The sequence below is a fragment of the Apium graveolens genome, chromosome 3 (assembly GCF_009905375.1).
Source record: "Apium graveolens cultivar Ventura chromosome 3, ASM990537v1, whole genome shotgun sequence".
NCBI classification, from domain to species: domain Eukaryota; kingdom Viridiplantae; phylum Streptophyta; class Magnoliopsida; order Apiales; family Apiaceae; genus Apium; species Apium graveolens.
In genome coordinates, this window is record NC_133649.1 from 123,101,286 (window position 1) to 123,123,223 (window position 21,938).

Below are 21,938 nucleotides of genomic sequence, written 5' to 3' on the forward strand. Positions count from 1 at the left end.
CTTATTCAATCTCTCCTTCCTACTCAGAGCATCGGCCACAACATTCGCCTTTCCAGGATGGTAATTTATCGAACAGTCATAGTCCTTGATCAATTCCAGCCATCTCCTCTGCCTCATATTGAGCTTTTTCTGAGTAAAAATATACTTTAAACTCTGGTGATCCGTGTAGATTTCACACTTCTCTCCGTAGAGGTAATGTCTCCAAATCTTAAGTACGAACACTATGGCGGCTAGTTCCAAGTCATGCGTCGGGTACTTTAACTCATGCGGTTTCAACTGTCTTGACACATATGCGATCACTTTACTGTGTTGCATCAACATACAATCCAAACCCTTATGTGAAGCGTCGCTGAAAATTACAAAGTTCCCTTGATTGTCTGGAAGTACTAACACCGGAGCTGTTACCAATTTCTACTTCAACTCTTGAAAGCTATCCTCACATTCGGCACTCCATTCAAACTTTTGATTCTTTCTGGTTAACTTGGTCAATGGCATGGCGATTTTCGAGAAATCCTTGACGAACCTTCTATAGTATTCGGCCAATCCTAGAAAACTTCGCACTTCCGTAGGAGTCTTTGGCCTTTCCCAACTCATAACTGCCTCAATCTTTGCCGGATCCACTTTAACTCCTTCATTTCCAATGACATGCCCCAAAAATTGAACTTCCCTTAACCAAAACTCACATTTGGTAAACTTGGCATACAACTTTTCTTGACGAAGTATCTCTAATCCTATCCAGAGGTGCTGCTTATGTTCTTCTTCCGACTTAGAATAAATAAGGATGTCATCAATGAATACCACGACAAATTTGTCCAAATACTTCTTAAATACCCGATTCATCAGATCCATAAATGCGGCCGGAGCATTGGTCAATCCAAACGGCATTACTAGGAATTCATAATGCCCATATCTGGTCCTGAATACGGTCTTGGGAATATCTTCTTCCTTGATCTTTAATTGATGGTATCCCGATCTCAAATCAATCTTCGAAAAGCATTTTTCTCCCTTTAACTGATCAAAAAGGTCATCTATCCTTGGTAGCGGGTAGCGGTTCTTGATCGTTACCTTATTCAACTCCCGATAGTCTATGCATAATCGCATACTCTCGTCTTTCTTCTTTACAAACAGAACAGGTGCTCCCCATGGCGACGTACTTGGCCGTATCACTCCCTTATCCAACAATTCTTGTAGCTGGCTTGCCAACTCTTTCATTTCTGCTGGTGCCATCCTATATGGGGCCTTTGAAACTGGTTCCATGCCTGGAGCAAGGTTGATCTCGAACTCGATTTGTCGATCTGGTGGTAAGCCTGGTAGTTCATCGGGAAACATATATGGGAACTCGTTAACTACAGGGATATCTTCCATGTTGGGGCTGCCTTTTTCCAAATTCACTACATAAGCTAGGAACGACTCACAACCTTTTCTAAGTAGCTTCTTAGCCTGAACAATTGTAAGAAATAGTTGCTCTTGCCTCTACCCCTTAAATACTACCTTCTCTCCACTCTTCGTCTTTAAATACACTTTTTTGGTCTTACAATTAATCTGAGCGTTATTCTCTCATAACCAATCCATTCCTAAAATTATGTCAAACTCTCCCAACTTGAAGAGTATCAAGTCGGCTGAAAACTTATACCCCGAAATATCGATCTCACACTTTGGACAAAATTGATTCACAGGAATCTTCTCTTGGTTCGCAATTACCACATTTACTACCTGAATCATAATCATTTTATCACATTGGAGCTTATCAACAAAAGTTTCTGATATGAAAGATCTTGTTGCTCCCGAATCAATCAATACTTTAGCTTTGACATTATTGAGTAAAAGTGTACCTGCTATCACCTCCGAATTCTGAACAGCATTCTTCATCTTCAGATCAAATGTCCTTGCTGTTGCTTGCGGGGTTGGTGTAGGTGGTGGAGGTAATGCCAATACCTCGGCTGGCACGCTTGCACTAGCACTTGCCACATTCATCAGAGCTTTGACTGGTCCGGTTGCCTTGCACTCCCTAGCTATGTGTCCAGTCTTCCCACACTTGTAACACGTAACTCCTGGCTTCGGCATCTTGCACTCATTCGCCAAATGTCCCTTCTGATTGCACCTGTAGCATGATATGCTCAGCTTATTACACACTCCGGGGTGCCTTCTTCCACAGTGCTTGCATTCAGGCCTCTGGAACCTGTTTTCTCCAACTTGCCCTTGGCTTGCCTGATTGTTCCCCTTCGATTCTTGCCTTTTACCCAAATTTCCTTTCCTTAGAAAATTTCCGCCCTTCTGGAAACCAATCCTCTTTATATTCCGATCTTGTGAACTTCCTGCTTCAGACTTTTCTCCATAAAATGGAACCTTCCTCTTCTTGTTATCCCTTTCCTTCCTTGACTGCGTCCCATTATTCTCAATCAGAGCAGCTTTCTGTACTACTCCCGCGTAAGTTTCAAGCTCAAACATAACCACTCTATCTCTGATCCAAGGCTTCAATCCTTGTTGAAATTTCTTTGCTTTTTCCTCCTCAGTGCTGGTATACTTCGTCACAAACCTTGACAACTCAGTGAACTTCTTCTCATACTCCAATACAGTCATGTTCCCTTGCTTCAACTCAAGAAATTTTAGCTCCATCTGGTTCTGCATGTACTTAGGGTAATACTTGTCCAGAAATAACTTCTTAAATCTCTCCCAAGTAACCTGCTGAGTGACTTCCATAGCTTTTACTGATTCCCACCAATAGATGACTTCTCCCTTCAAGAAGTAAGTAGCATACGGCGTCTTCTGATCGTCTCCAAACTATACCAACTCAAAATCCCTTTCCATCTCCTTGATCCATGTGTTAGCTATCACTGGATCAGTGGTATCATGAAATACAGGTGGATTCACATTCTGAAAAGCCTTGAAAGTGACAATTTGTCTAGGTGGTACTGGTGGTTGGTGTGGCTCACGGTTATCTTGGTTTTCAATTCGTTGTTGAAGAGTTAGTTATTGTTGAGCTATAGCATTGGTCTGCTGTTGCAAGGTTTCCAGTAGTCGAAGAATGTTTGGGTCTGTGGTGGATGTGCTGGTTGGGTTCTTCTTTTTGGGAGGCATGATCCTGAAATAAGAGTTGTGTCAAAAACAGATATGAATGATATAATGATTCGAGGGTATCGCATGGCATTCTTACTTTACATATGGGGTCAAGTTTCCAGATTAAGCAAATATGATGATAAAAACGTAAAATAACAGTTGAGAGCAAATGGAACAATATCATATAGTTATTAAAATTTTAAAGGTCACAATACATAGGATTAGGACAAAGTCTGATTCTAGGAATAACAGGCTTATTTAAAGGAAACAACGGAAACAACTGGGGAATCCACAGAGTCTGATGGTACAACAACATGAAAGGTAAATGGAAAGAACTAAGGCTTCACTCCATCTGAACGGGGCTTGGTAGTCTTTTCCTCTCGAAGCGTCTTCACAATGCTCTGGAGCTCATCCACCACCATCTGAATGACATACTGGCTGGTGCGGTCCCGGTGCGCTGGCATCTCCTCAAGCTCAGTGTTGACGTACTGAACCAAGGTCTCAAGTCTCGCAGTCATCTGCTCCTTGGGCTTCCCTTCGTAGTTTCGGCTGTCCGGATACACGTTCTTCAGTCGGTCTATCAGTCGGTCGTACTTGCCCTGAAGCATGTCAAACTCGCGCCTCAACTCAGCATACACCGTGAAAGCAATAGTGTCGTCCGAACCAGAGGATGACGAGGAATGCGCCCTTTGCTAACAACCAATAAGAGGAGTATTAATAATAAATTTACTTATCCTACTCTCTCGCATATTATCTATATCCTACATACATAGCCTATAACCTATTTGGGCTGTCCAGGGACTCTAAACCGTAGCTCTGATACCAAAACCTGTCATGCCCCCAACTTGAACAGCAAAATAAATATAGCTATTACAAAATTTTAAAAGAATTAATACAACCAAATCCAAGATCTTACAGTTTAGGGTTTGGAACAGCCCAACACTACCAACTATTTCATCTGATTTTAAAAGCCGAGTCCTCACACAAACTACTATCACTTATTCTACCTGAGCTCGAACATAAGCATCAGCATCACAGGTCTTACGGGCAGTCTGCTTGAATCTAACCATAGCTGCTAGCTGTAATATTAGGGTAAAGCAAGGAGTGAGCCAAATGCTCAACAAGTGCTAACAGTATGACATAAAACATAAATCGAGATATACATTAAAGAATGACAATGTAAAGACATAACCAATGATAACGAGGGATAAAACTATGAGTAATGGCATCATTTTTACTTGTATCAAAACAATTTTAAAATCATGTCTTCATCAAAATCATTTTATGACGCTACGGATTACAGCCGGTGATCAGCCGCGAAGTAATCCCGAACCTCGCTGGGTTCTAAAACTTTAATGGGAATCCCTAGGCAACTTTTAAGCCTAATATAAGTGTGGAAAGGACTCGCGTCTCAGTCCAGATCCACTATTCAAAGAAAACATTTATCCCCCTTTGGGACTGAAAACCCACATTTTATTTATTTCAAAAACTGATGCCGAATTATAACAAAATCTCTTTTAACAGTAAACATTTTTATCAAGGGATTATAGATCAACTCGAAACACGGGAAATATGGTACTAAATCTCAGGGCCATGATTCACAAAACTTTACTCTATTAGGATAACTAAAAGGTTTTCATATGTCAAAACTTGGACAAGAAAATTTAGTGAGGCTAATGGATAATATGAAGGGGTAATGCCAAACTGGGCTTAAAGCAATGGTTTCTCGTCAAGGTACAGGTGTTGGATCATCAAGAAGATAAGCTTCATGAATACTAAGGGTGTTAAGGTATGAAGAAATGATTTTTAGCTCGGGATATATCAGAATTGTCAAACTTTAGGATAAGAAAGAGGGGTATTAATCAATGAGGGATCACTTTGATAAGTGTCTGACTTTCAGGGTTCAAGGTAAGGTTCTATAGGGGTTCAAGTATCAGGATGAGATATCAATACTTAGGAATCATCAGCATGTTAATCAAGAGAATCATCTAAGAGTGGTAACTACCCTTTCTTTTATCATGGCATTCAAATTACTTTAGTAGACTATCATGAATAAGACTTTTGAACTACTTGCATTACGTACTCGAGGGTTCATGGCATTTCAAAGATAAGCATAAGATACGCTTGATTTAAATATAACAACATGCCTCAGGATAGTTGTAGCAATGTATGAATTATTAGCAGTAAATACAAAGGTCAAGTTGAATCACTAGGCTTGGATGATCTCGACTCACAACTTAAGTCACTTGGTCGCTAAACTAGACAAAGTCTTCTAATTTTGGCTTCCTAACTCGATGTGCCTTTACTAAACTATCTAAAACCTATTGACCCTCACTTGTGCCTTTTGCTCTACTGACCTTATACTATCTTACAACTATGGTGGTCGACCTAATAATCACTCCTAAGTGTTCTAAAACTATGTGATAAGTGAAAGTGCTCACTGGTGCAAATTTCAGAATGACAACTATGGTTTCTTGAGTGCATTAGACACTCTTAAACTACAAGTTTTCCATCAAAACTTTTACACAAGACTCTCCTGACCTAAGGGCATCTCACAAACTTCATGTGGCTCAAGGGCCTGGCTTGGGCCTTCTTGGGCCTAAGCTAAAAGTCCAAGGTTCCCCTGTTTTTCTGGGCAGAAAATGCCCTGACTTGAATTAACTTGTGACACATGGTTCTAACTCATATCCTATGAACTATGGTTGGAAAAACTTCTCTGACACTCCCTCTAACTAAGGCCCAACAGGCCTAATGAGGGCCTACCCATGACATGGTCAAATCTCCCCATCCAACTCCTAAAACCTTTTATATAGTCCCAATACTAACTTCTGGTGGCTTGGGCCTCAAAGTGCACATCAATGACATGGTCAAAACTCACTTTAAACCTCAGAGTTCTAAACTGATTTTCTGCAGAAACTATAACTCTCCTTTCTCCAAGGTTTTGACTTGACAAACTCAACTACCAACAACCCAATACTCAAACCAAGACTTAAACATGGTAATCTACTGAACTAACTCCCTTATTCTCAAAATAACCTTGAGTGAGATCATCCTTACCTAAGGTACAATTATGGCAAAACAAAAGAAACTACACTTCACAACTCACAAATCTTCATGCTTTTGAAACAACAAGTTATGCATTTTTATAAAAGATAACCACGAATTATTACCATGCAACAAGAAACATAAATCAATATTAACACATTATTCCTACTGAAATTAAGGCTCACTAATAAAATCTTTCCAAATGATCAAAATCTTATAACATTCTAAGAGAAATCCACATGCATGCATGTCTTCGGGTTTTGCAAACCAAAACAACATATTTTCTACATATATTCTATCATAAAATTGACATGCAATCCTAGCATAAGCTATACCTAGATGATCACTTAGCATGCAAAGAGTTTTATCAAATTTTCACCGTAAAATTCAAGTCATTATCACATAAACATGCAAAAATTGATTTAAGCAACAAGAATAGTCTTAAGGACCATTCATTAGGCTCCCATATGGTCATGGCCGAATGAAATGGAAGAGAATTGCCATTTAATCATCAAGAGTTTCCCTCTCAAGACTTGGCACTTCTCCATTCCTTGTAGTCCTCTCAAAAACAACCCTAAACTCACAAGAATCAAGGTTGTATTTTGAGTTTCACTAAAACCTTTACATGCAACCTTTAAACTTAAACTTTTCACTCAACACTCTTTGAATTATGTATGATCAAGATATAGGAAGTAACATTTACTTGATTGGAAAGTGGGAGCTTGAATGAAGAATGAAGAAAAGGGAGGGGGTATGGCTTCGGCCAAAAAGGCGAGAGGAGAGGGGAGAGCCGAGAGGAGGGGGGAGGAAAGGAGGAGTGTGGAAATGGTGGGGTGAAAGTGGAGTAATAATCATGTTAGTTTGGTTTCTATTTGACCAAAAGTGATTGGATTTGAGATTTTACAAGAGTAACCTTCCAACATAGTTAGGTAGATTTGCATGCAAGGACAAAGTGGTAATTTGGTTAGTAGAATGAAAGTGAGTGGGGTTGGAAATCTCTTCCTTACCCCTTAGTTGAATTGGAAGAGTATTTGCATGCAAGGGTAGCCATGTAATTTGCTAATTATAACAAATAAAATTTGTAAAGATTTATTTTTATAAAATAAAATACAAGTTCAAAAATTATAAAATTTGTACCATAAAATAACTTGGATTTTTAGAGACTTTATAAAATCATTTTCAAAATTTGTGAACAAAATACCTTTTAAAAGAAAACTTTTCCAAGGCTTAGAATATTCCTTATAAATAAAAAATAATGAAAATAAATAAACTCTTGCTTTGAAAAATCATATACTACATAAAGCAAATTTATAATGCATAAATTTTTCACTCACACCAACGTACAATCATTGAATATATTTGCATTCGGCTTTATAATTACACCAAATTCACAATTAATATTACATAAAATGTCGGTCATAACATGATGAAGAGATGATGAAGCTGTGTGCTCTTATGATGAAAGGAATCACAAAGATTGCATACAGGAATTTCAGAAAGGGAAAGAAATTTTCCAGGAAAGGTGCAAGTTCTGATAAGAAAGGTTTCAGAAAATCTGAAGGCAAAGGAGGAAAGTCTGACAGAGGAGATTACTCAAATGTCAAATGCTACAACTGTGGTGAGAAAGGCCACATATCTCCTGACTGTAAGAAAGGAAAAGGTGACAAAGGTAAGGCACTTGTCACAAAGAAGAAAAGTTGGACAGACACTTCAGATTCTGAAAGTGAGGTGAACTATGCTTTGATGGCAAATGCTGATAGCAGTACTGATGCTGATGAGTTAAAGGTACCTCAAACAACTTATGCTTTTCATACTGATGATATTACTGAGTTGAGAAGATATCTTAAAACCATGTTCATTAGTTATAGAGATCAAACTTTAACATGTGAAAGATTTACTTCTGAAAATCTTGCTTATAAAAAGAGGAATGATTATTTAGAAAAAGAGTTAGTTATGTTCCATCAAACTCAGAAAGATAGAGATAATGCTTTCTATGTTAGAGATGAAGTGCTTAAAATGAATGAATCTCTAAAAACTGAGTTAGAAAAGGAAAGAGTGATTATCAGGACTTGGACTAACTCTGGCAGAACAACTCAGAATCTGTTAAGTAGTGGAAATTGGAAAGAAGGGCTTAGGTTATGGAGATGATAAGAATAATAAAGAAACTGTAGAAATTGAGCCTATAGTTGTTAAACAAAAGCCAAAATTAAATCCTGTTAAGTTTGTAGCTAAATCTATAAAGTCTGATTCTGAAAAGATGAAAGATATTGAGACAGAAGTTAAGGCAGACTCAACTTCTGACAAATTGAAATAGGATAAGACAATTGAAGTTAACATAGGCTTAATGACAAAGAAGCAACTTAAGCATAAGCTGAAAGAAGTTAAGAATGTAAACAAGGTAAAGCCACCTAGGAAAAATAGGATTGGAAAGGAAGGTGTGAATAAAAGCAATGATTATAAGTCTGTTCCTAATGCTCCTAGAAAGAAATGTTATAACTGTGGAAATTCTAACCATCTGGCTTCTTTTTGCAAGAAGAATAAGAACATAAACTCCTTACCTTCAAAATCAGGAGTTAAGAGTCAGTATGTTAGATATAGGCCACAAAATCCTTATTTTCATTATGGTAGTTTATGGCATTCCATTTACACTTGTAAGGAATGTGGCGACTGAGAATTTTTCGACGTAATTAAGTCAATAAAGTATGCTTTATATGATGTGATTATAATTATGTGATTAAGTGTTGATTAATTGTCTTTATTGTATAATAGAATCTAGGAGCGTAAGTAAAAGCGTTCCAATTTAAAGAGTCAGCTTAGGAATTAAGCTGTGTTGTCGGGCCGTCAGGTAGAACAGAACTCGTCCTAATAGGGGTTTTAAAGTATATGAAATGTGAACTATGTGTTATTATGTGAATTGAAAAGTTTAAGTAAAGTATTGCATCCTAGTGACGTGTTGGTCGTTAATAAGAAGCGTAATCGAAACGCTGAGCGTCGAGCCGTCAGGCTGAACGTGACCCGGTACGCGTAGAAAAGCATAAAGATTAAAGAAGGACAAATTTTCTGATCAGATATGAGTTGTTATATGTTCGTATGTGTGTGATTGCTTTTCTGTGTGCACGACTATGTGATCTGTGACATTTTTATGAAGTTAAGGGAATTATTTGATTTAAATAAAGGTTTATTTAACCTTCGCGCATTTTTATAAAATTATCTGAGTAAGATAAAAGCATGGAATTTGTTCTGTTATTGTCATAATAGTCCTAGAGACTTTTTAAAAATGAGGGACAAATTTATTTGTTGGTCGTTGCATTTTAAATTGATTTTTATGTGATAAAATGCTATTACTAGCACGAACTTGCGAAAATTATATAATATCAACCGTTCGCTTAAAAGTTTATTATGAGTAATGGTTGGAGAGCTAATTTTGAGATCTATGTATTAAAATTATCATTTGCAATAATTTTTGACTTTCCGAAAGAGATATATTTTATATTTGATTTTTATTTTATTTTAGTAAAAAGAAAGGTTAATCAAACTCAAAAAGGATTTAGTAGATTACTAAAATGCCTTTGGCCCTAATACAATATAAATTCTCCCCCCCCCCTTTCTTCCTTTCTTTTCCCGTAATCACTCTTTCCCCTCTCCCTCACTTTCTTTTCCTCTCTCTCTCTCTCGAACACTCTCTCTCTCTCTCTCTCTCTCTCTCTCTCTCGGCTTTCTCCATCTCTCTTCTCTCTCTCTTGCATGCAACACCCAATATTCACTCAAACTCAAAGATATTACCATCTATAGCCTCTATTTTTGATATATATTTCTCAAATTCCATTTGCATGTAAGTGTTCGTGTAAGTGTTTTTGGTAATCATCTCTATGGTTGTGTTCAAGGAAATCAATTTCTTAATACAAGATCATAAGAGTAGATTCAAGAAGATTTTGTGGTTTAAAACTCAAGAGGAGACCCGTTACGGGCACTCTTAAGTTTGACCACCACCGGCCATGATCCAAGGAGAGCCGGTGGAATTTTAATGATGTGTTAATGTGATTTTGAGCCTTGCATGTTTTGGTTCTCGAAAGTTCAAAAAGGGTTTTTGGTATTTCCTTTGAAATTTGAGTATGTGATTGAAAATGGATTGTTTTGATTGTTTGATGTGTGTGTACGTTATTTGATGCTTAAGAAATCAAATTTGAAGGTTGCATGTTGGGTTTATAGTTCGACATTGTACTAATAAAAAGGGGAATTAGATTTGATGGCTTGATCTTAGTGTAAAATAAGCTTAATTAGTGTAGAAAGTGATTGCATGTTAGTTTTAAAGAAGAACAAGTAATGAATGTCATTGTTTGATCCTTGAGATTGTCAAACATGATTTAGCCGAATGAAAAATGGGTTTAGAAGAGATTGATTTGATGATTAAGTGAATGCATGCATGTTGATTGAATAATTTGATTAAGGTTTGAGTCATTAGGTGATGTTTGGTTTTGTGCTTCGAAAATTTTGATGAAAATGAATTGAATGACTAAGTTAAGGTTTAAAACAAGTTGGAAATGTGATATAAAACTTTGCATGTCAAAATTATTCCTTGCATGTGTGATTTATTGAAAAATCCGAATGGGTCATAAGGTTAAAAGATAATTAATTGGATTTTTGTGAGAATATATGCTAATTATCTTAGTTACTAATAAGAACTTAGTTGCATGACTTTCATTGAATTATGCTTATGTTCGAATTTGATAATTAAAGAGGGTGTTGAATTTTGATTCGGTTTTGGATTAAAAGAATGCAGCGTAATTGCGAAAAGACCCTTGTAATATGCTTACCAAAGAGGTTTATTGTGTCTGATTATATGAGATTGAATTTCAGTATACGTGGTTGTGTTTTATGTGTATAGTCGAATGGAATAAAAGTAGAAAAGCGAATGAATTGGTTCCAATACCTTGCTAAGTAATTGCATGTGAAATCCTAGGAGATAGGTGACTTATTTGTGGTTGTTGTGGTTCGAATTAATGAATAAAAGAAAAGGAAATAAAGTGGTTTATTATCAAAGAACTCTAAGTGACAATTATGGTCACAAAAGATTTAGTAGTAAAATAAATCATGTACTCGTAAGAGCTATACCAGTATGATTTAAGTTGATTGTCGAGTATATATAAAGGTGTAAAGGTTAAGAATAAAGTATATGATGTGTGATGTGCTATGTGCTTATGTGTATAAGCTATACTCGTATATTAAGTCAAGAGTATAATCGAGCTATTGTATTGAGTGATCGTTCCGGGAACGAGAGTTGAGAAACTGATTAAGATTTTGATTTTTATTGTAGATTCGGGGCGTGAGGGCATTCAGGCTAGGAAGGGAAAGAGTATACTAGGTGGCAGTAGTTCAACCTTCAGGAAAGAGAATTCAGGCAAGTAAATCTCATTACTTGTGAAAATGGTTATAGAGAGGTTATTGTTCATACCATGTAGAGTATGGAACTGTTTAATTAATGAACCCCTGTTAATGACTTGAGATACCCTGTCTTTGATCTTGTTAAACTGTTATGATAAGCTTACCGATTCGACCCTTTGGTAACCTGTCTTTTCTGTTCAAGATATTTGTTAAGCCATGAACTGTTATAAACCCTATAATCACCTTTACGAACCCTTTTGTAATGATACCTTATTTTTTGATCACTCTATTGATCCTTAAAACATATATTGATCCTTCTAATTTAAGTACCTTGTTATCCCTGATTCAGAATCCTTGGAGTTGTTCCTTGCTTGTCTTTGAATCACTTCCTTAACTTTGATTTCTTAAAATTTGACTTAAGAATGAGTTTCGACTTGAAAGAGTCAGAATGATTTCATATTCTTGGTAATGATAAAATGAATTTAGAAAATCTACTTTTTTTTCCAACTCAAGGTTTTCTAAACGAATTCCTGATGGATTGGATTGGAACGTAAGAGTCTAGTGGGACTAGTCCAGTCATGGTAAGAGGCTAGCGGGGCTAGTCCAACTTAAGGCTGAAATTATGCCGATTGGTACCTTAAAGACCGGATGGAGGTCGGTACGGGCTGAACACCCGTATTATAATGAAATGAAAGATAAAGTGATCCAATCAGGGGTTCTATATTGATTACTTAAAATGGAACTGAAACTTCCTGTACAATAATTGATTCTTAAAAATGAAAATTGGTTTATATTGTTGTGAAAAGAGGTGATTGTGATAATGTAGAGCTTAAAGCTCGAGAACCCTGATTTTAATTTGTTGATCATATAATTGATTCCATATAGTGAAATATTGTTGCTTTCCTTTTTTTGAAAGATCTGTTCTGATCCTTTAATGATTTGTGATGAATGTCGGCTTTCACCCTGCTTTGAGCCTTGTTCCTTGAAAGCCTCACATTTTTCCTTCATAACCCTTCCTTAACCAAAAAGATGGAAATCTGCCACCTAGAGCAAATAAAGTAGAATGCCCTGAGATTGGTAAAGTATATTGTGGATTTTATATCGTAGAACTGCTTTATAGTTACTTGCTGAGTGTTATACTCATATGTTTTGTCTCAATCTAACCATGGCAGTTAAGCAAGAAGATGGTCAAGCTTAGGCGCACTGCTCGTAAGAGCATACCTGGTGGTCCCTATCGTGTTGAGGGCTTCCGGTTGCCAGAGCATGTAGTGGTATTTATGATTGAGCAAGCACTTAGAAGGAAAATTGTAAAGATACAATGGGTTATCTGTCGATTCCAAGCCGGAATCGATTATGTTTATTTATTATAATTTTGGGGTTGTAAGTTATATTTTCTGATTGGTAGTTGTAATCTTGTCTCATACTTTATCCTGTTTGATCCTGTTAGTAGTTAATCGGGGTTTATGCTTATTTAATTATTAGATTAAAGGTGTGTGGGTCCTCATTTCCTAACCCCGAGATTGAGGGCGTCACAAGGAATATCATAGTTTGGACTATGATTATTATCAAATAAAACCTTCTTTAAAGAAAGTTAGCATTATTCCTTCTAGTGTAAGTTCTTATGCAAAGTCTGATACTGTAAATTCCGATAAGAAAATTGTTTACATAAACTCTGATGTTAAATCCGCTGCAAATGTTAACAAACTTAATAAGGCCAAAGGATCCAAGCAAGTCTGGGTCATTAAAACTAATCATTAGTTGTCTTTGCGATTGCAGGGCAACATGAAAAACATCCTAGTTCTGGACAGTGGATGTTCAGGACATATGACTGGAAATAAAGCCCTGGTATCAGACTTTGTGGAGAAAACTGGCCCAGGTGTTTCTTATCGAGATGGCAACATGGGAAAAACTCTGGGATATGGCAATATCAATCTTGGGAATGTCATCATTGAAAAAGTAGCTCTAGACTCAGGACATAAACACCATTTGTTGAGTGTTAGTCAAATCTGTGACAGAGGTTATCATGTGGATTTCATTGAAGAACACTGTAAAGTTGTAAGCAAATCTATAGGCAAAGTTATTCTGAAAGGATACAGGCATGGTAACATTTATGAAGCCAAGCTTTCAACAAGTTCTGATGGTTCTGCAATCTATCTGTTAAGTAGAGCATGAATTGAAGAAAGCTGGAATTGGCACAAGAAACTCTCTCATTTAAATTTCAACAATATAAATGAACTAGTCAAGAAAGATCTTGTGAGAGGACTGCCAAAATCAGTATTTTCTCCTGATGGCCTTTGTGATTCATGTTAAAAGGCAAAACAAAGAAAATCTTCATTCAAGAGCAAGACTGAATCTTCAATTCTTGAGCCTTATCACCTACTACATGTTGATCTATTTGGTCCAGTGAATGTCATGTCTATTGCAAAGAAGAAATATCCTATGGTCATAGTAGAAGAGTTTACCAGATACACATGGGTGTATTTCTTGCACACAAAAAGTGAAACTGCATCTATCTTGATTGATCATGTCAAACAACTGGATAAATTGGTTAAAGACTCTGTGAAAATCATAAGAAGTGATAATGGCACTGAGTTCAAGAATTTGATCATGGAAGAGTTCTGCAAATACCAAGGAATAAAGCAGGAATTCTCTGCTCCTGGAACTCCACAACAAAATGGAGTTGTTGAAAGAAAGAATAGAACTCTTATTGAAGATGCATGAACTATGCTTGATGAAGCAAAGTTACCATCCTACTTTTGGGCTGAAGCTGTGCAGACTACTTGTTTTACTCAGAATGCAACACTTATCAACAAGCGCGGAAAGAAACCATATGAGATGGTGAAGAAAAAGAAACCAAATCTGAAGTATTTTCATATATTTGGATGCAAGTGTTTTATTCTTAAGACTCATCCTGAACAGCTATCCAAATTTGATCTAAAAGCTGATGAAGGAATTTTTGTTGGATATCCACTTTCCACAAAAGCCTTCAGAGTCTACAATTTAAGAACAAGGGTTGTCATGGAATCTATCAATGTCTCTTTTGATGATAAGAAGATTACAGGACTTAAAGATTTCAATGATCATGATCAGCTGAGATTTGAGAATGAAGTTTTAAATTCTGATCCTGTAAATCCTGATAGTCTAAATCCTGACAGTCTAAATCCTGATACTGCAAACTCTGATGGGTTAAACTCTGATGTTATTGAAACTGTGGTGACTATGCCAAAGGAAAATGCACCTGTGCAGCGGAAGCATATTGAAGATCCAACCACATCTCAAGAAGCATCAGAACCTAGAACAGGCTCTTCAAGTTCTGATTCGTCAAGTTCTGATGGGGCTAGTTCTGATGATTCTGGAAACTCAAATTCTGATTCATCAAGTTCTGATGGGCCAAATTCTGATTATTCTGGAAACTCAAATTCTGAAGGATCCAACTCATAGAGCATAATTTCAGGGGGAGCATCAGAAATGTTGATGGAGACAGCATGGATCATGGGGGAGCATCCAGTTCTAGAGATAACCTTCAATCTGCAAGGAAGTGGACTAAAGCACATACACCTGACTTGATTATTGGAGATCCCGAAGCAGGTATAAGAACTAGAACAACAACATCAAATTAATGTCTCTATCACTCTTTTCTTTCTCAGACTGAACCAAAGAAAGTGGAAGAAGCTCTTCAAGATGCTGATTGGGTGCAAGCAATGCAGGAAGAGTTAAATGAATTTGAAAGAAATAAAGTCTGGACCCTGGTACCAAGACCAAAGAACAGATCTGTTGTTGGTACAAAGTGGGTGTTCAGAAATAAAACTGATAGTGATGGCATAATTATAAGGAATAAAGCAAGGCTGGTTGCAAAAGGATATTCTCAACATAAGGGAATTAATTATGATGAAACATTTGCACCAGTTGCTAGATAGGAAGCCATAAGGATATTTTTGGTTTATGCTGCTCACAAAAAGTTTACAGTCTTTCAAATAGATGTAAAAAGTGCTTTTCTTAATAGAGAATTGGAAGAAGTATATGTTGAACAACCTCCAGGTTTTGTAGATTCAAAATTTCCTCATCATGTCTACAGACTTGATAAAGCACTTTATGGCCTTAAGCAAGCTCCAAGAGCATGGTATGAGACATTAGCTCAGTTTCTTCTGGAAAGTGGATTTAACAGAGGGACTATTGACAAAACATTATTTTATCTCAACCATGGTAAGGACTTACTTTTGGTGCAGATATATGTTGATGATATCATTTTTAGTTCTACAAATGACAGACTTTGTAAAAGGTTTTCCAAGCTAATGCAGTCAAAATATCAAATTAGTATGATGGGAGAACTTAGCTATTTTATGGGCCTTCAAGTCAAGCAGAATGAAGAAGGAACTTTTATTTGTCAATCTAAGTACACCAGAAATTTGTTAAAGAAATTTGGAATGCAAGACTGTTCAAGTACATCCACTCCTATGGCTACTATAACAAAATTGGATAAGGATACTGGTACATCAGTAGATATTACTGATTATAGAGGTATGATTGGCTCACTACTCTATCTAACTGCAAGTAGACCTGATATCATGTATGTTACCTGTCTTTGTGCAAGATTTCAAGCAGATCCAAGAGAACCTCACTTAACAGCTGTAAAAAGAATTTTCAAGTACCTTAATGGTACAGCTGATCTAAGATTGTGGTATCCTAGGGAATCAGACTTTAAGCTAATAGGTTACTCAGATGCAGATTTTGCAGGATACAAAATTGACAGGAAAAGCACAAGTGGAAGCTGCCAATTTCTTGGAGGCAGATTGGTTTCTTGGTTTAGCAAGAAACAGAAGTCAATTTCCATATCAACTGCAGAAGCATAATACATTGTTGCAGGAAGCTGTTATGCACATATTCTTTGGATGAAGAATTAGTTATTGGATTACGGGTTAACATATTCTAAAATCCCTATTTAGTGTGATAATTAAAGTGCTATTGCTATGATAGGTAATCCAGTTCAACACTCAATGACAAAGCACATCAGCATAAGGTACCACTTCATAAGGGAACATGTGGATGAAGGTACAGTGGAATTGCATATTGTTCCAACAGATCAACAACTAGCAGATATCTTCACAAAACCACTGTATGAAGCTACTTTTACAAGATTGGTAAATGAACTTGGAATGGTTTCAGGTTCTTTCTCTAAACCTGCTTAGTTTATGTTCTGATACATCAGACTTTATGATCAGTATTTATAGATAATACTATCTTTGTGTATTTTGTGCTTAAAATTGAAATTTTCTAAGTGCTGATTGTTGTCTGATGTGAATTTCTAAACTCTGATAGTGATATGAATGTTTCTGTGACTATTCAATCCAATGAGGATAACTGTGCTAGATGCTGAGCTAGTAGTCTTTAATATAGTAATGATCCCATGTTTGAAGTAAATGTTTATGTGGAAATCTTTTAACACAAGCAAATTCTGATATTGAGCTTGGTTAAAGTTTACTTTGTGTATCTTATTACTAAGTCAAAAACTAGAATAGTGCTTCTTATCTGTTAAGTTCTGATGTTAGTAAATCTGATGGATGTATTAAGTGCTGATAAGCCTCACTTATCAAAAGAAAAAGAAAAGAAATAAATTTCAGGTGCTCCTTTGAGATCTAGAGTAAAAATGTGGAAGGGAAGACCCAAGTGCATTGCTGGTATTAAGTAATATGCATTAGAAAAGAAAAATAAAATTTTCTTGGTGACTTTTCACATTCTCTGATTACTGGAGAAATACTCTGATAACAGCATAAATTCTGATAAGCAGTCGTGACTCACTTACACTGAGAAGCCACTGTAAAAAGGAATTTCAAAAGATGCATAAAATGAGCATAAATCAGTTGAGGTGGACTCATGCATGAACTCATTCTATATTAGACTTCAGAATAATGACAGATTTTGAGAAAAGTTCTTAGTTATGCCTTATTTCTAAGATGTACTGAAGTGAATCAGACTTTAATCTTTGTCTGATATTTAGCTTATTGGACACACATGCACTCCATATGAATGATGAAAATTACTGTGGTGATAAATATTGTTTTAGATAAACAGTTTAAGTGTCAGTTGCATAAATTCTGAGGACAAGTTCTGATGGAAGTTCTGATGATTAAGTTCTGATGAAATCATATCAGTATTTGTGTGAAGAATTACAGAAATACACATTCACTTTTCGAGTAAAGGAGCCATATTCTGATGACTTTTAAATTCTGATAATAATCAAGTTCTGATGCTGACGTGGCAATATTTATTTACTTGGTTTATTTTTGGTCATTACTTGAACGATCATATTTTCTCAAAATATTGGTTTATGTGAGATAAAGTAGTAATAATCATTTGTTTAGTAGGAACAATTTTTTTTCAAACTGAACGTGCAATGTAATCATTACTTATTTACCGTGCCCATTAACTTTTGTCTTAACTGCTGCATGGCTCACAGGTGTAAAGATCTGTTCCACTTCTCATTAACTGCTATCACGTGGGGTGTCTAAGTAAAAGAGATAAAAGATTTTCAAATCTTTTATTTTCATTTTTATTCTACTCACTCTCTCTCTTTTCTTATTCTCTCTCACATTTTCTAACGGTTTTCTTTACAGACATTTTCCCAAACACCTTTCAGGAAAACAAATTTCTCACTTATTTCAGATGGCGCCCAAGGATTTAATTGTTGATGGAGCCAAGTTTATACCAAATAACTATGCTGCAATCTTGAATAAGGCTGAAGCTCCATCAGATCTGCACTTTGTGCAAGATTTATTAGCCAATAGTGAGATTGGGTATGCTTTGACCCAACCTCAAACTATTTCAAGCAAACAAGTGCCGACATTTTGGCCAACTGGGCTATTTGATGATGGTGGTGCTACTGGTACTCCAAGAATTGTTTTCACATTAGGAGATGTCGAGCATGTGGTTACTCCTGGAGTAGTTTGTAAAGCCCTCCAGTTACCTGAAGGTTGTACATTCTCAACAGTGGAGGATACTATTTTACAGCAGCTTATGGTCAGTCTGGGCTATGAGAAAAGTTTGGGAAAGCTGGGTCAACTGAAAAGATCAAATATCATAAAGGAATGGAGCTTTTTCTTTGATTGTATCACTAAGACATTCGCCAATAAATGCTCCAACTTTGATGCTATTCCCATCATAAGTCAGCAAATCGGGTATGCCCTTATTCATCGAACTCATTTTGATTTTGCAAGTGCTGTGCTAGGTTTCATAGGGGATAAGATGACAGAGGATAGGAATGTAGTATACTTTTCTAGATTCTATCAGCTTATATATACTTTTTGTTGTGCTGATGAGACCCCACTATCCAGTGATTTAATTCCACCCTTTAAGCTTGCAAAAGGGCTTTTAATGATCTGTTACATGCTGACAATAAGAAACCAGTGAGACCATTACAAATTCCTCAGTTAGTAAAACAGATCTTAGTAAATTCTGATCCACAAACTTATACATCTATCTATCCTGATGTTCAACCCACCAACTCATCACAACCAACACAACAGCCATCAGAACATACCACAACTACACAAATACCTCAAACTTCTCAACCTCAAACAACTCAACCCTCCATCAAGACATATTACAAACCAACACAGTCAACTCAACCACAACCTTCAGCACATCCAGTGAAGCCTTCATCTTCAAAACCCAAGAGGACTAAGATAGTACCTCGGTCTCAACAGAAGAGAAGGAAAATTGTTCTGAGAGATGAGTCAGATAATGAGGAACATGTTCCAATATCATAACCTATTGTTGAAGAAGCTGAGAAGATCTCTTCTCAGAAAGATACTGAAACTGGGAGTACTAGGCCCCTCAAAAGGCTTAGAAAGCTAAATTCTGATGATGAAGCTCTGAAAGTCTTTAATTCTGTAAAGAGACTTAAAAAGCAAAGAGCCAGGAGGGCTGTAAGTGAATCATCACACTCTGAAGAAGTTCTGGAAGCAACAGCTAAGGAAGGGGGTCAGGAATCTCTGATCCCAACAGAACCTATGGTCATTGAATTACTTCCTACAGTTGAATCAGACTTTACTCAAGCTCCAAAGTCTCCTATTCAAGAGCAAGAGGATATTCTAGAGCAAGTGCCTACACCTCCTGTGTCTCCAATAATTGATCCATTACATACTGAAGACCCAGGTACAAGTGCTGAAATAGACATACATAACTTGGTTGTGCCTGAGGTTCTGTACTTGGAAGCTCCACCAACTCAACTCACTCCACCAACAACACCAATTCTAGATGCTGATTTCAATGCAGATATTCCAACAACACCAGTTCTGAATCTGGATGATGAAGATCAGATTTTAGGTGGGAATCAAAATTTGGATGTTGATCAGAACTTAGTTGCAGATCAGAATTTAGAGGATCATCTTGAAGCCTCTATAGCCGCACATACTGTTATTTTATTAGAGGATGCTGATACTGCAGGCTCTGTAAGTTCTGATGCTGACAATGCTGAATCTACCGGTGAAGCTGCTACTAATCTAGATGCTGATGCAGCTGGTCCTTCAGGACATGCACCTCAACAAACAGTTAACAAAGCTGATTTGATCAAGAAGTTTGTTAGAGAGGATGCACCAGTACCTTGGAGTGAAACTCCTAGAGGAAAGGAGTGGACTAAGGAATGGAACACAGTTAGTTTTGTTCCTACTGAAAAATTCTTGCTGAGCACCTGGCTAAGGCTGATGAAATGCTGATAAATGATGATTTCAAGACACAGCTGAGAGTTACTGCATTGAGTACAAGGCACCTTCAAGGTCAACACTCAATAACTCATGACAAGGTGAATAAAATTTAAGAATCTCTGATCCAGCAAGACATGAATATAAAATTGGAAAAGAATAGATTTTCCAAGCCAGCCTTTGACCGAATTGGTTATATTGAAAAGACTCAGGAGAAGCAACAAGATCAAATTTCTGAAATTCTAAAGAATCAAGCTTCTCAGCAAACTCAACTCAATGAGATCCAATCCTCAGTGGAATTTCTTGTCTTTCTTCTTTTACCTGTTGATGCCAGAAAGGGGGTGAAAGTGATTAAGTCCAAATGCAAATCTACTCAACCACTGAAGGGTAAGGATGATGGAAATGATGATCAGGGAAAATCTGATAAGGGTAGAGGTCATTATCAAGGTAAAGGTTTTTCATCAAGGAAAGCTGAAATTTCTACACAAAGAACAAGTTCTGATGTTGGGAGAAGAATAAGTTCTGATACTGGCAAAATGATAAGTTCTACTGGACATTTGGAGCTTGATGAAGAAATTTCAAAGAGATTATTTCTCAAAGAAAATCCAGGAATGGACTTTGAAAGTCTAAAGGAAGAAGTAGCTAGAATTAAAGCAGAAAATGTCAACTCCAAGTCTAAAGCTTCTGTTGTTGAAAAGAAACTTCCAAAACCTAAGGGTATTGTGATTAAGGAGAGGACAAATTCTGAGGCAACCAAAGCCAAACCACAAGTGGAGGTAGATCCAAGATCCAAGGGCAAAGAAAAAATTTTGTGAACCTGTAAAGGTATATATGCCAGTCATGGATCTGGAAGAAAAATTTGATGAAGATGCTAGTCTGATTTTGAAGAAAAAGGATATTCAAACAACCTCTAACATAGCTCATGTTGTTCAAGATCAGGACTTATTAAAATCTGATATTACAGTGAAGCAAACAACCTCTGACATAGCTCAAGTTGGCTTGATATCAGAAGATAAAGGAAAGGAAACCTCTGACATTGCTCATGTTAAACCTTCAAAGATACTACTACTAGGATTCACCAAAGCTCAACAGACTCAACCTTTGAAGACTACATCAAGTGGTTTTGAAGCAAGAGTTGTTACAGGAAAGGAAGCAATAGACAAATCAGGATTGGGTAGTTCTAAAGAGAAGAGAGTACACAATACTAACAATGATCCAACTTCCTTAAGTGAACCAGGAGTAGGAGAAACTCCTGAGAGATTGAATCAAATTGAATCTGTATAAATGGTTTACCACTCTGTTTTGAAAGAAGATATCATGTTATACTTTATGACAGATGGGAGGGTATTCCAGATCAGGGAGAATGTTATTTCATTGAAGTATTTTGAAGAACTGGAACATGTTCTATTTCTACTTCAAGTGAAAAACAGATCAACAGATGGTGCTGCAGGTTGTTTAAAATCAAATATTCAAAGGCAGAAGAAGCTTTACTCTGTAAAGTCTTATAGCCCATACTGTCCTAAGTACAGATCTCACAGTAAATTATTGAAATGAAGCTTAATACTGCTAAAAGCATCACTATATTTTCTGGTATTAAGGGACTTGAATTCAATCTAGAGTTTGATAAATCCTATATCATCAGAGTAGATCAGGATATAAGAAAAGCTAAAATAAATAATCTCAGGGCTGCTATCTTTCAAACTGGTGAAGATACAGTTGAACTGAAAAATGCTAAAAGGAGGATGACCAATGAACTTG